We start from the raw sequence: 18,268 nt of genomic DNA on the forward strand, positions 1-18,268 counted from the left end.
AGAAAATAGAATCAGTTTTATCATTTGATATTATTTACTTAGTATTTTCACATCAAGAACTTCATTAACCAAGCTCATAGATGTAATTGCTAATTTCTATTAGAGAAGTTATTAGGCTCTCAGGATTACAGCACTGAGTTACTTGGCAGTTACCAAAGAGGAAAAACTCTTCTCGTAGTTTCTGTAATTTTATATAATGTGTTCCTGGAGTTGCAAGAGTTCAGTGAGGGATTTTTTTGCTTTATAAGGACGACATATTCAAAGATGACCTAAAAATTTGCTGGATGATAAGTAATGATTATGTCCCACTCAGACAATTTTTTATTCTAATTCTACTGGAGTGGAGCAAATAACTTATTTTTGGTGTTGTAAAAAAAACAGTTGGAAAAGCCAAGGAAGAATATCTTTCCAGTTCAGATAAAAAGATTTGCAGGAGTGTGCTTAAATTTCATGAATGCTTTAGTCTTTTTCTAACTATGAGAAAGTTTCTAAGTGAATTACCTTTACAAATAAAATCAGTACAAACATTTTTGTATAAAATAAGTTGGAATTATGAACCTTAATCTTTTGGAGATATTCTTACATTGTTGTTTTCCACAATTTGAACTAATTTGACTATCCTAGAATGAACTGATAAAAACATTTCTTCAATGACTGCTGTAATAACAAGATTCTAATTATCTTTATTATTTTAAAATAATACAGTAAAATTTTATAGACCTTAAAGTGTAGAGTATTTTATTCCCTCTGTCTTCAGCTAGATGGTTAATGGAAAGCCAGTATTGAAAAAGAGTGTAAACTGTACCACCATCCTACAGAAGGGATGTTAGCTCTCTCTTCCCTTGAAATTCACAGAAAGAGATTGTTTTATCAACTGGAAATTGAGAAGGAAAAGACTTCAGACTGATTCATTAAAAAGGCATGGCTTGTGATTTATCATGTTAAAAATTGGTTGGAAAAGACCATTAAGTCAATTAAAATAGGAATAAGTACACAAGAATGAAAACACATATTGCAAGTTGTGCCCTTTGCCATGTTATTGATTAGCTCATTATACTGTATTGCCTGTAGTGCATGACCATTTACATATTAAAACCTCTTCATGTTTAAGTTTGCATAAAGGCACCAAAAACTCTTTTCTTCAGCCATTTCAGCTCTCATTACTGAATTCTGAATATATCATCAAACAGCCAAGGGAGAGATTGCACTCCTTACACACATTTAAGTTCCATGTGAACTATTTCCATTTGTGTAGAAGTAGAACTGAATTCCTGGTGGGATGAGAATTGCTCTAACTTTCCTTCACATATGAATGTGTAACTTCTATTACAGTGAATATCTAGATTTGAGTACTACCATTTTTTAACTGGATAAAAGCACTAAAGTAGATCTGGAGATACCTTAAATGAGTACCAGCTGAACATTTACTCCATTTAAGGGCTGTATCAGCATTGACTGCGTCATTGCAAGACAGAATACACAGGTTCCAGTGGCTCTGAATTAAACTAACATGTTACCTTTGTGTTTACAAGACAGGAAATTAGCTGAAGCCGTGAATCTAAACATGTTTGGGACTGATTCCATGCCAGTTTTATTAAACCTGTCATTAATATACTATTTTCTTTTTTGGATGGATTAAACTTGTGAGGACTACAAAATAAATTATGGTCTAGACACCAGCAATTAATGTTGCAAGTCCTGTTCTCTTGCTGTGGGCACTGTGTGTCTTAATAACACGTTTAAAGTTTTAGTTTATTGTTTCCCTTGGTTGGATGCTGCTATTGGACTGGTTTTTTTATCCTGCTGTAATCACAGACATTAGTTCTTCTGACTTCTCAGCAATGAAACTGATTATTATTAGACTGCTTAATAATATATTTTAATGCTGATTTTACCATTTGTTCATGGAGAGATCTATTTTTTTTTTCTTTCTGTAACCACTTTGTCCCAGTTTTGTGTGAAATAAAATGTTCACTGAAGCAAGCTATCTGTGATTCAAGAGCAGTACATCACTAAATATTTCTTTATAACCATGAAACAGTGTCTGTTTGATGTAGGAAAGCAGGGTTGTCAGCCCTATAATATGAAACCTAGTAACAAGAGAAGAAGACTTATTCACTCTTTTTAAGGTCTTGTATTTGTTCTGGACAAAAAGGTCTGGCATCTAATTAATTGAAGAAGAGGGTAGGAATTTACTTTTGATCATAAACGGAGTGTATTCTGAAATGCTGTAAACATGAAAAGGCTAATGAGTTGCTAGTATGGATCAGGTGAAATGTTTTCAGAAGAAGCAAGGAAGTATTTAAAACATTAAGAATGCCTTGCAGAGACTCTAGTTGGAGTGCTACACAACTCTGAATGTGAGAAAAATAGTGTGAAGTGTTCCTATGGGGCACCAGTGAATTTCTCCTGAAAAAGTATTGCTACTAGAGTTCACCATTTGGCAATCTAATGTCCCACCTCTCCTCATGAATCTCTACCCCTACACTCCATCCCTAAACATGTTTTGGAGTATTTTACTGCAAGGTAGCTCAAACATGCCCCTTTATTTGGATTAGGATTAGCTATCCTAGAGAGATGACATAACTCAGACAAAACAGCATTTCCCTCAAGCTGCAATTTTCTGCCAATATTTTATGTCCATTATGACACAGATATGTGAACTAAAAAAAGTAAATAGATGCAAGTGTGAAAGAGTCTCTAACACAATTAGGAAAACGGAGACCTTCTCTCTCTTCAGCATAGACTAAAAGGTACTGGCTTGTTAAACTTAGCAAAATAAGGACTGAGAGGCTAAATAAATCCATTATAAATACACTGAAAAAATGTACTTACTATAAATGCATCGAGGGGATCAATGTCAGGTAGGAAAAACTAATTTACAAGCTATAATCCTGATATAAAATGAAGCAGAGATTAACAGATCAAATTAGAAAAAAGAACATAAATTAGTAGGTGTTTGGTTTACCTTTTGTGTTTTTGTTTTTAACTGTCAGATGTGTGAAGTCCTGGAACAGCCACCCAAATAGTGATGAGGAGGAACCAACACAGTTTCAAGACAGATTTCAGTAAATGTTTGAGTGACTGACTGACAGAAGGGACATTCAGGTTGCTCATGTGAAACTTCAAGAATTGAGTTTGTTGGGCTCCCCGAGGGGGAAAAGGGAGGACAATTGATTGTCTCACATCTTGCATTACTTCAGAAATAATTAACAAGAATTTTGATGCAGTATGCTGTATTAATCTCATGATCCTTGGTTTCACTGCTTGTGAGGAGGGGTCAGAAAGATGCTGACGTCGGCATCCCTCCTGTTGCACAGCTTGGCTCTGAGGCTCAGGGGTATTAGCCTTTTAGTGAATCAAAGAAGAATGATCAAAGCAGCAGTGATTTCATGATGTCAGGATGGTTCTCCTGGTGCCACTCAAACCACCTCCTGTTTGGCGTTCCTGTTGGGAAAGGTGGCTGAAACTGCATTATGAACCACAAGGAAAAGCATGGACCGGGTTTAAGACACATTTACAGACAACTTTTTCTATCACTGCCTATGCCTTCCCTTTCTTTTCTGCTACCTTCTTATTACTTGCACACACAATATTTCAGAACACATCCACATCCTTATCACTGAAAACCTCTGATTGCTTCCTCTGTTGCTTCCTCTAATGGCAGTAACATTAATATTTTGCTTCTGATGCACACAGAATTTTTTTTTTTACTTGTTGTCTGTTAGTAATTTTGAAATCTAGGTTACGTATTAGTCTTTGTAGGGAACTGGTTAGGCATTCAGTTTATTATATATGACTCAAATTATTTTGTTTTAGGCTCAAAATTAGCAAGATGGTATCAATGTCAAGTCTTATCTCTGGCTCTCATTATGATTTTACTTTTCAGCCAAAGGTTTTCTACTTGCAGGAAAGTGAATGCCCATGGAAAACAAAGGAACAATTCACAGTTATGATTAGAAGAAAGGCAATCACTCATTTGTGAATGTAAACATAACCTACAATTCCTAAATAATTGCAATATTAATAGCAGCAATAAGAGGGCCATACAGACTTAACATGGTTATCATCCACACAGAATTTGGAGTACATAAGGATCCTGATCTAGAGTAGTGTTACGCTATAAATTATTCATGTCTTCCTGTCATATGGAATACTTTGTGTGCTCTGACCTTCTATAATTACTGATGCTAGTATGTCAGAAAGACTTTCTTGAAGTTAAAAAAATACTGTATTGTTTTAATCATTCATTAAAAGACTGATTAAAGTATGTCTGAGAGCAATGCGTATCTAATTTATAATTATACACGTAAGTGATAAACTCAGTGGATCAGGCTTCTTCTTTTTTTTTAATCTCAAGGGATGCAGATTGAATCCAGCCTGGATCTTAAGCAGATTTTCTGTAAAATATCTTCCATGAAAGAAGTGTTCAATACTTAAAGTCTTTTTCCCGTATCTTGCATTATTTTAAAAACATTTAGCAATAAGACGTTTATATGATAGTTAACTCACACCTCCCCAGTTCTCAGCAAACGTAACCTTGGTGCAAAGGTTTGAGAAACCAAGATCTTCATTTTAAGGATTTTTTTATGTTGAATGTCTCACCTTCATCACAGGTATTCCACCTCACATGCACACATTGTTTTAGAAAAAAGGGTCTAAGATGATGGTAAAAATAGTCCTTTGAACTTAGTTATAATAGCTGAACATTAGATATCTGCCAGTGTCAATATGAATGAATAAAAGCTTTGAATGTCAGTGTTTCTGGTTATAAAACGCACATCTTTCTTGAAAGAGGTAAAGTCAGTCATCTTCAAACAAATGGGCAAGTATTTCACAGTGAAACAAAAAAAAAAGAGGTAGGCATGTTTACAGTGCCCAGTGGGTCACAGTGCCGGAGATACCTGCACTGGCAGAAAAGTCCACCAGGAAGTCCATGGTGCACAGTGCAGAGACATACAGTTGAACTTGCTTGGCTTTAGAAGCAGAATAGCATGTTGATGCAGCGTTGCCCCTCAGCTATTGAGCTCTAAGAAATGCCAGGGCTTGTTAGCTTACAGGCTGTGCCTTGCTAGCAGAGGCATACTGCTTCTAGATGAGAGTTGGCTGTGGGCAGTCCTGTTCTTATAGAAGAAAAGGCTCCTTGTGCTAGTGCTTAACAAATGTTATACCACAGCAGAAATGATATCTCAACATTGCATTAAAACAATGATTGGCATTTGGTACAGATACCAAATTAAATAAGCACTGAATTTGGAGTAGCCTTAAATAATGTACATCTAATTTTTGGGCTATGAGTTTTTCCCATGTATCCAATCAGTTAAATAGTTTGTAGAACTAGATGGAAGTTTAAAATTGCATAGCATTTTCTTATTCATATATATGTGGATATTTCCTGCCTAAAAATATTTTTTTAAATTATAATTTCATTAAAATATCAAAAAGTCTTTTCAGAATTACAATTTTTATAACATATTTTTATTAAATTTGGTAGTTCATATCAACATTGTGTCTCATAACTGAGTTGCGGAAAGAAATTTCATCTTCTAAAGAAATTGTTTCTTTGAGTATTCAGCACTAGCTACTCTTAATTTTAAGATATGCATATTCCATCTTAGAATATGTCAACATATTATTTATTCCTAGGAGTATATATCATTTTATTACTGCTATTAATATTTCAAAATATTTAATGAAATATGAGAGTTAAGTGCCTTTTGAAGATTAAATGTAAAAAATTTCCCAGAATGTTTTTCCTAAACTAACATTTGTCAGAAATTCTGCTTCAGAGCACATTTTTAAAATAGTTATTCAAGCAGCACATTGGGAAGTATCTGAAATTCTTATATCTGAAAGCAGAAAGCCAAGATATCACTGGAGTCTGTTGAGCGCCAGAAGGGAAACTATCTATCTTCCTCAGAAATGTTCTTGTGTTTCCCTAATAATATTTTAACTAACAAAGGTCTGTATTTGGTACAGTATACAGAAAGAAGTTTATCTCTTTTGTTTCAAAATTCGGATTGACATATTTCTTAACCTGCTTTTGCTTGAAAGACTAGCTTGTTGTGGCAGATCTGTCTTGAGAGGGGTCACAAGATGAGAAGGAGGAGAAAAAGATGGCTTTCTAAGTTCTCCACTACAATTCCTTAGACAGCTGATGGGAACTACCAGCTAGCTTTTCAATACTATTATTTATCTGTAGGCGATTCCGGTACTTACTCTTCTAATTATCTCTGTGGGGTTCAGAAAGTAGTAAGAAGTTTCGGGTCTACATCTACCGCCTATCGTGTGTGTGTGTGTGTCTGTCTGTCTGTCTGTCTACATCTACCGCCTCTCAAGTGTGTGTGTGTGTGTGTGTGTGTGTGTGTATTGTGAGCTCTTTTTTTTCTTTGTACTGGGTATAGTAACAGATGCTTTTTTGTTGCTGTTTCTTCCTAAACTTTTCTGGTTCAAAATCAATGCTAAGGGAAAAGTATGGTTCGTATTGGATACTCAGATTTCATTTTAGGTATGAACTTTAGCTCCACTCACTAGCTGGCCTTTAAAGGGCAAGATAAATACCCGTAAGTGAAAAATGATACATTTGTATTCTTTTTAAACAAACAGAATTACGTGTTCTTAAAATCAAAGGTCATCTCTCTTTCCAGCAGCGTTTCAGATTTTCTACTTTTGGTTCCATCAAAAACCAAGGAGTTATATTCCATTACTTACTCTTTCATTAGATCCAATAATTTTCTGAGCCTTTGAGTAGTATATATGTCATTAAGACCATATGAATTATGTTCTTTAATTTTCCTGGTATTGCCAAAGCGAAACACTTGCAGCAGAAATCATTTTATGTCAACTTAAAGTTAATACATTAGAAACAGTGGGAGAGGATGTTTTGTTTAAACCAATTAATTTTTCCAATGGATAACATTTTCTTCTCACATTTTTCTTCCAATTTCCTTTTCAGGAGAGAAAAAGAGAAAGGAAAAAAAAAAAATAACCAAAAAAAACCCAATCAACAAAGCTTTGGCCTTGTATAAATACACCAAATTCAAGAGAATCAGTGCTTATTGCAAGTACAGGCATAATCCTGTACAGTCAGCCCCGTATGTACTAAACTCTACCATGCCTTCCTGCATCTCTTCACACATGCCCAGTGCAGCCAGTAAGACTGTAGCATGCTTCACTGAACAAAATGCAGGGAATGTGTCCCAGACTTTGAAAGCCTTTCATTGTCTAAATAAATAGACGGAATAAAAATGACCATTTTGTAGTCATCAGTTTCAACTGAAGCTGCACTTACAGATCATGGCAGAAGCTGTCTTTAAAAAGTAATAACAGTCATCACCTTGAATCCTCTAATCCTGCTGCTCTTTTTCTTATGTAGACATCTAGGTCTGTACAAAGTCTCACTGTCCCCTGGTGCAGAAGTTTTCATTCGTTCTCAGCTCTCTCCCTTTCTTTTCCACTGTCTGCATACCTAGGGGGAGTTTATTCGAACACTTCCAATCCAGAAATCATTGTGTTAGAAACAATCTTTGAGAGGAGTACATATTGGTTCTTATTTTAGCTAACTAAATTGGTAGATTTCTACCTTTAATACAGGGATTTTAGATGGTTCAGATCCAATTGTTCCTATTCATGCTCGCTAAGCACAAAGGCTTTGATTTATGTGTTCAAAACTCCTGTCAAACTAGGTCCCCATCTATAGCATAGCTATTCTGGTCCAGGGTCTCCTGTTCCAAACTTTGATAAAGTGGAAACTCCCTGGAGAAGGGGGAAGTACAGAGAACAGAAGGTTTTATTACTGAAATAGTCAAAGGAAAACTTCAATGTTTGGTTCCTTTTTGCTAACTTTTGGAAAGGAAAAGAGGATGTACAACACAGAATTTGAATATCTTGTTCCTTATCCTACTCCCCTAAACACCGACACAGATAATAATGATTAAAATACTTTTTCAGCAGACGGGTTGTCTAACAGTAGCTTTGGTCCTGTATGTGTATCTGTCAATATGTACACTGTACACAAATGACACTATTGTGTAAAATTTTTCAGAAGGAAGAGCACAAGACAATTAAAAAACAATTACGCACCATATTTCTCTCAGTAACTATCAGCTTTTATATTAATACCGAGGTTTGTAGAAAACATTTCCATTGTTTTGTTAATCCTAAATTACCTTTTTAAAGAGGGAGGAAAGAAAGGGCATAAATTACCTCCAGTATGTTTGCTTAGCCTCCTGAATTTGCTATTTACAGACATATTACAATATAAGAATATGGGGAGGTTAATGGTTCTTTTTTCCTCCTAGTAATTACTATTAAAATAGATCTGAGGATAAACTATGCAGATTTAAGACTGGAAGAAAAATATACGCTATTTCCTGACGCTAACAACACTGTTATGAGGCTTTTTGCTCCACAAGATTCCATTTAATTACAACAGAAAAAAATGCTGGAATAAACTGTTTATCAGAGGTATACAGGTATGTTTTCAACAACACTTTGAAGTTTAGACATCATAGATATTCTTTTTACTTATTATTATGCCAGGCAGATAAAGATCAAAAAAAAGATGTGCAAAACCAAAATATTGCTCACTATGGAATTATGTCATTTCTTGTCACATGCTATTGTAAAAATAATAGTTCATTTTCTTTTGTAATTTTTATCAATATATGCAAATCACATATAGAATAACATTTCTGACTGAGTGTTGATTGTTGTCATTAGTTGCACTCAATAATTCTGAATTGTACTGGTGTATCCGCAGGCAACTAGAGAGACTGAAACAGGGATTTGCTGGCCAAAGTCTGAGCAGGTTTCTGTCCTAATGCTGATCTTTATAGGCATCTGGGTAAGATCCATTTCAAAGTCTTGTCCTTCTCAAACTATATAGTCACAGGCTAGGGGCATTCCCTGAATGAAAGTCTCAGTGACTTAGCATCACGGTACCTTCATGTCAATTGTACTATCATACTAAATACAAGTGACCAGACAGTACAAGAGTACTGTTGCAGTAAATAGTGTAAAAGATAGGTTTGAATTAAGACCAGGAGACAAAATTGCACTCTGAGGAAAAAAGCTGATGTATTAGAAGAACTTTTAAAATCCATTTTCAATACTATACATTCTCTATTCTGAAATTCTGTACTGCTGGTGTTTTATTCACAAGTTCCATACCTGTTAGTCTGTCATTCTGTCATGGAGAAAGGCAAAGACAGAGCAGTGCTCCCCTCACAGAGCAATTGTTTAAGTAGGTGGACACAGAGGCTTATCTATAAACACACTTTATGGCAAGTAGGGTTTGTAAGGGCCAAAAATATTATTTTTGTTTCTTTGTGTTTTTTCAGGAACCTGCAGCCATTTAATAATCCTCTGTAAATTGCTTCATCTCCCTGAGAGCTCTCTTGTTGCAGCTTTGATCTGTCAAGACAATCAGTTATCATCTGGGACTTGCTTCAAATCTTTGCTATATGTTTTCACCATGTGATGGGTTGCTGTTTGCTATTGAAACATCAAACTAACACTCATTCTAGTGTTCAAGCAAACTGAATAATTGTCCCATTTTACACTCCACAAAGTAGAATTTAATCTGAAGCAAGGTTTCTTCAGTTCTGGTTGTGCATAAAATACTAATACTCCTAAAATTACCATGGAAGAATTTCTGTGATGTACTGTTAATGAATAATGATGTGAATTCACTTAACACACTTTATTTAGTTATAAAACTCCTCATTAATGACCAAAGAACTGCACAACTATGCCCGTGTTTCACATTAGATTTTTTTGGGGGGTGGTGGTGTTTTGAGATGAATGAATAGTTACACTTTTGTTTTTTGTAGACTCTACAAAGCATCAGTTTCTGACTGATTTAAGTTCTTTCTCTCTGGGGCATGAACTAAGTACTTCTACACAGAAATTAAGGTTTAAGGAACGTAAGTGTTGCTAGAGAAAGTTGTTTTGTTTTTTTCAAAACATTTATTTTAAATACCTTGATAAATTTTATAAATATAAATGCAAATTAACATGTTTTTACGTAGAGATTGGAAGGTTTTTACATTTTTATAAAAATCCCATTCTAAACAAAAGATTTGGGAAGGTAACTTTTTTCTTCTGATGTTTCCATAAACATTTAAAAGAAATCCTAAACAAAATTTCCCAGAAAACTCTGGAATTCTCCATGTTTTAAAAAAACATTCCTTCATCTCTCATGCATACTTTGTTAGGCTAGAACAAAAACATTTGTTCAATTCTTTATGGGGAAGGGCGTTTTAATGAGTAGACCAGCTTTTTAGTAAAAATTGCTATAGGTTTGTCATAAGCAAACTGACAGCTTCGACAAGAAGCCTTCATAGACTGCTCTGTGCATAACAAAAATCTCTCATTTAAGAAAGGACTATCAGATAAGAAACTGTCAAAAGCCAGATATATCAATAAATGAACTTTACTACAATAAGATTTTCTTATTTACAAAGAAGATAAGACAGATCTTTATTCTCTCTCTCTCTTCTCTTTTCTTCCAAATATCAAATATATCTTAAACAATTAACAGTACAGCACGTTGGAGAGTACCCTGCCCCTCTTTCTTTTTGTGTGTCAAAAAATATTTGCAAAAAGATATTTGCAAATTAGTCCCCCCTACCTCTGAGGCAATCTTAAGAGATTGCACTAGGACTTAACTTCCAAACCACTGCACAGCCTCCAGCACAGAGGATAAAGTATCTTGTGGTTATGGTTCAAATAGTTGGCTTTTGCATGCTGAAGGCCTACCTTTTAATTGCTGCTCTAAAGAATGCGTAAAGGAATTAGTAATGAAATAGCAAACTAGTCTAGCATATAATGCTGTGGCCTGTACGTAATAATGAGTATAGCAGCTGGCAGACAGTGCAAATGGCACTAGAAATTAGAATATTTTGGCTTTCTTATTTGGTCTACTGTAGAACAAGACTTCTGTTCAAAAGGAAATCTATGCTTAAACACACACTTACATAAACAGCTCAAAACGTACACACTACATGTCCATACACACATATTTTGCATCTGACTTTGTTTCTTCAGTACGCTTATTTACCACAGCATCCTTTCTTTTGCATAATGAAAGAGGTACCATCCTTGTATTCCTTATCAAATACATAAGCTGTTAGCTTCGATTTTAGCCCAGGATAAATTTCTTATGCATAAACATTTTCATTATGGTTTATAACATCTCTCCTCCATGATACACCTTTCTAAAATATCTTCCTTTTCCTTTTCTGAAGTGTTGTTTTGCAAAAATATTTGAAGGACATGACACACTCATTGTTTATAAATCTTATTTATCATTGCCATCTTTATCTATCACAGCACAGAAGAAGTAATTAAAGAACTAGCTGGCAAAATTTAACACAAAAAAATTTGGGTGCAAAATCACAATACTTGTTGAATACAGTTGCTTAGAAATTTGCTTCAGAATGATAGCAGTTCTTCTAGTTTTAAAAATACTTTGGTGCACTGTGACTCTAATAGAAAAAAGCTCATTTTATAGGGAAAACATAAACAACATTTAAAAAAACAACTGAAAAAAACAGGTATTAAGTAACTGGTAAAAAAAATGGATTTAACATTCTTTCCTAATGCAAGATAAGTTGGATGGCAATGGGAAGGTCCACAAGACATCATCAATACATTTTTCCCCTCTGGCAGTACTGGACTATCAAAACAAGAACAGCTTTCAACAAGAGAGTTAGATTTAATGAAGTAAGGCTGTGGATCTGTTGCAGCTGATAGTGTGCTTAATTTCTTGTGTTAGTGAGAAGTGTTGAGTCATCTAAAGATATTGCTGCTTCAAATAGGTGATGTTCTGTTTGTATAGCTATTATAATGCACTATTCAGACACAGACAGAATATGGCCCACAGACAATCAAGACGGTCAGAATAGAATCATAGAACCATAGAACGGTTTGGATTGGAAGGGACCTTCAAAGACCATTTAGTTCCGACGCCCCTGCCATAGGCAGGGACATTTTTCACTAGATTAGGTTGCTCAAAGTCCCATCCAACATGGTCTTGAACATTTCCAATTATGGGGCATCCACAACTTCTCTGGGCAACCTGTTCTAGCCTCTCACCACCCTCATTGTAAAAAATTTCTTCCTTATACCTAATGTAAAGCTACGCTCTTTCAGTTTAAAACCATTGCCCCTTGTCCTGTCACTATAGGCCTTGGTAAAAAGTTTTTCCCCATCTTTGTCATAAGCACCGTTAAGTATTGAAAGACCATAATAAGGTCTTCCCAGAGCCTTCTTTTCTGCAAGCTGAATAACCCAAGCCTCTCAGCTTTTCTTCACAGGAGAGGTGTTCAAGCCCTTTGACCATTTTCATGGCCGTCCTCTGGACCCACTCCAACTGGTCCATGTCTTTCTTGTGCTGGGGATGCCAGAGCTGGACACAGTACGCCAAGTGGAGTCTCACCAGAGCAGAGTAGAGGGGCAGAATCACCTCCTTCAACCTGCTGGCCACACTTCTTTTTATGCAGCCCAGGATACAATTGGCTTTCTGAGCTGCAAGTGCATATTGCCAGTTCATATCTAATTTTTCTTCTACCAGTATCCCTAAGTCCATCTCTGCAGGGCTGCTCATCACTCAGTCTGCACTGATACTGTTGATTGCCCTGGCCCAGGTGCAGGACTTTGCACTTGACCATGTTGAACTTCATGAGGTTTACACTGGTCCATTTATCAAGCCTGTCAAGGTCCCTCTGTATGGCATCGCTTCCCTCTAGCATATCAGCTGCACTGTTCACCAGTTGAGGATGCACTCAGTCCCACTGTGTACGTCATTAATAAAGATACTGAGCAGTACTGGTCCCAATATGGACCCCTGACAGACACCACTTATTACTGATCTCCATTGGGACATAGAGCTGTTGACTGCAGCTCTTTGGATGTGGCCAACCAGCCAATTCTTTAGCCATCTAATAGTGCATCCATCAAACCCATATCTCTCCAATTTAGCGGCAAGAATGTTGTGGGGGAACATATCAAATGCCTTACAGAGGTAAAAGTAAATTATATCAGTTGTTTTTCCCTTATCCACCATCCTTATCCAGTGCAGTCACTCCATCATAGAAGGCCACCAAATTAATCAGGCATGATTTACCCTTGGTGAAACCATGTTGGCTGTCTCTAATCACCTTCCTGTCTTCCATATGCCTTGACATAGATTCCAGGAGGATCTGTTCCATGACCTTACCAGGCCTAGAGGTAAGGCTGACTGGCTGGTAGTTTCCAGGGTCCTCTATTTATACCCTTCCTTTTTCTCCGATCACTGGGGACTTTGCCTGACTGCCATGACTTTTCAAATATAATGAAGTGTGGCTTAGTAACTACATCTGCCAGTTCCCTCAGGACCCTGGGATGCATCTTGTTGAGTCCCATGGATTTGTGTATGTTCAGATTCCTCAGATGGTCTCAAACTTGATCTTCTCCTATGATGGGTAGGACTTCTTTCCTGCAGTCCCTGCCTTGAGTTGTTGAGTACCTCAGCCTTGTCCACGTCAGCTGTCACCAGATCCCCTGTCTCATTATTGTGGGGGTACAATTTCTTTTGTCTTGCTTTTCTGAGCAACATATCTGTAGAAGCCCTTCTTATTATTCTTCACATCCCTTGCCAAATTTAGCTCCAGCTGTGCCTTAGCTTTCCTGATTGCACCCCTACACTCCCAGGCAGTATCCCTACATTCTTCCCAAGATGTATGTCCCTGCTTCCACTGCCTATGCATTTCCCTCTTATATTTCAGTTTGACCAGGAAGTCCTCACTGAGCCATGCCGGTCTCCTGCCTTCCTTGCCTGATTTCTTGCACACGGGAATCAAGAGGTCTTGTGCTGTAAGAAAAATGCCCTTAAAGAGCTTCCAGCTCTGTTCTGCTCCTTTATCCCTGAGAGCAGTTTCCCAGGGGGTCCCATCCACTAGTTCCTTAAATAACTGGAAGTTTGGTTTCCTAAATTTTAGGGTCTTGACTATACTTTTCACTTGGCTTATATCCCTTAATTCCACCACTTAATATCCCATGAATTGCACCAGGGCATGATCACTGCAGGCCAGACTACCACCAGTCTTGACCTCTCCAATAAGTTCCTCTGTGTTGGGGAGCAACAGGTCAAGTAAAGCATCTCCTCTGGTTGGGCTGTCTATCACCTGGATTAAGAATTTATCCTCGATGCACTGCAAGAGTCTCCTAGACTGCTTGTAGCTTGCTGTGCCAGTTCTCCAGCAGATGTCAGGATAAAGGCCTGTGAACAGGATGCTTCAAGTAGTTGAAAAAAAATGCTTCACCAACATCATCTTCTTGATCAGGTAGCCTTTAGTAAACGTCCACCATAAGGCTTCCTTTGTTGGTTTGGCCTCTAATTTTCATCCATAAGCTCTAGACCTGTGCCTCGCTGTTTTTCAATGACAGCTTCGTTTTTTACATAGACGGCGCTCAATCCCATTCTTTTACATAGAGAGCAACCCCTTCACCTTCCCTTCCTTGTCCCTACTGAACATAGAGGGCAATACCCCCGTTCTGTCCCTCCTGAACAGTTTATAACCATCAATTGCAGTGCTCAACTGTGATCCATCTCACCAAGTTTCAGTGACAGAGATCAGATCATAGCTTTCCAGCTGCAACAGTGGCTTCCAGCTCTTCCTGTTTGTTACCCATGCTGCATGCATTGGTGTAGAAATGCTTCTGTTGGAATGTCAACTGTCTCACCTTTTTGGCAGAAACTTTTTGGAGGGTTGGGGAGCATTCCTCACTACTCCAGTAGGCACATTTATCCATCCTGTTGCTTGTGAGTACACAATTGTCACACCTTTGGACCCCAGTCCCAAAGTTCATTAGTTTAAAGCACAATTCAGTAAGTCAACCAATCTGCCATAATAAATAAATAATGTTCATTTAATACTGCATATCCTGTATATGTTTAAATACCAGAAAGTTTAAATTATTAATGACAATTATCTGAAATTTTTAGTACTCTATTACTGGTATTACCCATCAAATTACACATATGATTTTTCTTTCATGTTTCTTGTTATTTAGAAGCATATTTTAGTGTGTACATACCTACAGGGATGACATTTTTAAAAACTAGAAGATTTCTCTATCTTTAGTATACAATTATGCTTCTAAGTTAAATGAACCAGTTTATAAACTAAACATTAAAAATGAAGGACCAAAGCTGAAAAAAACTAGGTACGTACCTGGTTAAGTGTCAGCTGAGCAATGTTTTTGTATGTGTCAAATAAGAGACCTCAGCACTTTAACCCAAATTTTCAAGGGACAGTGGTGTTTCACTTTAGGTATAAATTTGATTCTGAAAATCCCTGTTTGTTTCCTAATTCTACTTAAAACCCTACATCCATGGAAAAGCGAGATGACATAAATAGTGAAACAGGCTGAAAACTGTCCACATAAAAATGCTAAAGAGTAAGCAGAAATTTCCTTTGGCAGTTAAAATCTGAACATGCCAAGATCCTGATTTGGAGATTTGTGGCTGTTCGAGATTTGTGTCATTTGTTCTGCGGACACCCTGCAACACCATAGCATCACCATAGCAGATGACTATCTCCAAGCTGTGGTTCTCCTTCATTCTTTCCCTCTCCATCATTCCAGACTCAGAGCTTCCCACGTATTTAATTGCCAGATGGTTTACTGACAGCCTGAGGCTTGAGTCTTCTTCTAATCTACTTTATTAGAGCAAGTGTTGAGTAATCTTTCATTAATTTCTCTAAACCTGGCCCAGGAATCTGCTTTGCTTTCAACCTGCTGAGCATTTGCACATTCACTTGATTAGGCCATCCCTCGATTTTTTCCCAAATACGATTCTAAACCTAGGATTCCCCACCTTCACCAGAGGATGCACCCATGTGATCTTGTGATATGCCTTGAAATCCTGCAGATCATTTCAAAGAACATTAAAGGACAACAAAACTGTTCCAAAACTAAGGCAAACCCATTTCCAAGAGTTGTATTAGATTATTGGCATCATCAGTGGCACCTGACCCGCTCCAAAAGAATTTGGGTACCCCTTTCATCTGAGGTCATTAGCGCTTCTTGTTCAACAGCAGCAGTGAAATGGTGGACCTAGACAAGGTAGACCTAGAAGAGTCAGGTGACAGGATTACTCACAGGATTTCAGAAATAGTTGTTATCATCTGCATTTCTGTATTGGAGTTTACATTCCTATGTGAATTGCCCAAAACCACCTTTTTGCCACTTTCAAGGAAGAAGCTGGTGAGGGATTATGCCTGGCCCACACATTTGGCAGAAAGTCACATTGTTGATGAGTTTTCTTGGTTCTTTCCTTCTTCATTTGGTTCTTAATCAAAAGTCCTGGAGACAATGGCATGGAGCAGACACCATGTCAATGGTGACTTTCTCCTCATCTAACATCAGCAAAATTCTTCCTTTTCCTTTGTCGGTCAGCAAAGCTGTCTGAAAAGAAACCATTTCTCCCTTTCCAGTGCTTTCCTCCTACTGAAGCAATTTCTTTCTTCTTCATCACATCCTTGCTCACTATGCAGAAAAGTGCAATGCAGTCCATTTTTCTTCCTGGACAACATAGCCACAAGCTTAAGAAAGTATGCACAGACACAGATGCAGTAGTTCTTCTATAAAAGAACAGTGAAACAATAATCAGGTAGGGAATTTTTATCAACAGATTAACCAACAAAATGGCTCATTCTTTTACTACAGCCCCCACAAACCACGTTAATAGGCAACAAATGCAAATAATAATTTATCATGACACTACAGTTAGACAAAGAATAAAAGTACTAAAGTCGTAGGTTTTATTTTAAAATTGTAAGTATCTGCCCTTAGATCTAAACCCCAGATGAGAGGATCAAGGAAGAGTACTCAGCCAAAATGTGGACTGTCTTGAACAGGAAAGAAAAGTGGAGAAAGATATGGCAAAATTGAATAAGTCAATAAAGAAATCTGTGAGATGCGAGGTTCTCATTCGCAAGCAGCAAAAAAAGGAGTGCTGCTTTGGACTCATCTATACAGCCTGACACAAGTGCAAAGAGTATCCCAGCACTGTGGCACAGAGCTGACTATAACTGCCATTTTGATTGCCCTGGCCTTTTTCTTTATATCTACTGCCTCACCAGGACCTGCTTAGTATTTCTTCCTACACAAAACCTTTCATCCTTGAAGATGTAAACGCAGAGAGTCATGGAGATGATCCTTCCAATATGCAGATAAGTCTGGCTTTCTACTTTTTAGATAATACACAGTATGCAACAGGTAAATGGCAACCTGGTAAGGAAATACAGTTCTTATGGCAAGAACTGTTGGCAGCCAGAAGCACAGTCAGCCCCTTCTCAGCAGCTGCTGTAGTAGTTGCTATGGTAGTTGCTGAAGGACGCCTGGCACCAGTCAAGGCTTCGTGAGCCAGAGAGTCATGCTCCGTGCTCAGATTCTTCAGCCAAGCCATCAAGGGGTAGGAGAGACTGCCAACCATTCCCAGCAACATGGTTCTGCTACTGGCTTTACACAGCAATGATACATGAAAAGTACTAGGACCATGCTCTCTGGCAGACCACTTGAACCAGATGACAACCGTGCTAAAATTCCTATGGTACTCTACAGTGACTTACAGGACATGAGAGAGAAGCTCCTTCCCCTTGGTGCAGAACCCAGATACGTTGGCAAGGTGGGAAACATGTAAAAAATAAGCATATATGTCCTATGAGCAATCCTGTTGCATGGGGCAACCTCTTGAGAGCTAAGCATCTGTATCTATGACCCACAGATGTCATGGACTACACACAATAGCTCAGGCTGGGCTTCCCTCCCAAATTGTGGTATCTGCTGTCAATTTGGCTTTACTGAACTGTGAGGTGAGGTAGTGGGCATTTGAAGGTTGCTGACTTTTGTATTTTTACTGCCACTTTATTGTCCATACTCAGTAGACTAACACTGGTTGTCTGGCTAATCAGAGATATGGGTAATTCATGAACCCAGATTCACATCTAATGCTGAATGGGAGCCAGTGGTTCAACAGCTATAGCTATGACTCTGCTAAGCAGTAGGACTGTGAATTTAGTCTTCTGCGTGTTGGCTTTCTACAGGAAAAGATTGAATAGTAATGAACATTCCACAATTTGAAATAGGTAGGATAAATATATTAAAAATAAAGAGACTCAGACTGTGTAATAGTAGAGGCCAGTCAAGAAAATTAACTATTACAAACTATCTCTTTTCTCTGGAAGAGTTATTATTTGGCTGATTCTTACATTATCCAGGA

The sequence above is a fragment of the Gymnogyps californianus genome, chromosome Z, assembly GCF_018139145.2.
Source record: "Gymnogyps californianus isolate 813 chromosome Z, ASM1813914v2, whole genome shotgun sequence".
In the NCBI taxonomy this organism is placed as follows: Eukaryota; Metazoa; Chordata; class Aves; order Accipitriformes; family Cathartidae; genus Gymnogyps; species Gymnogyps californianus.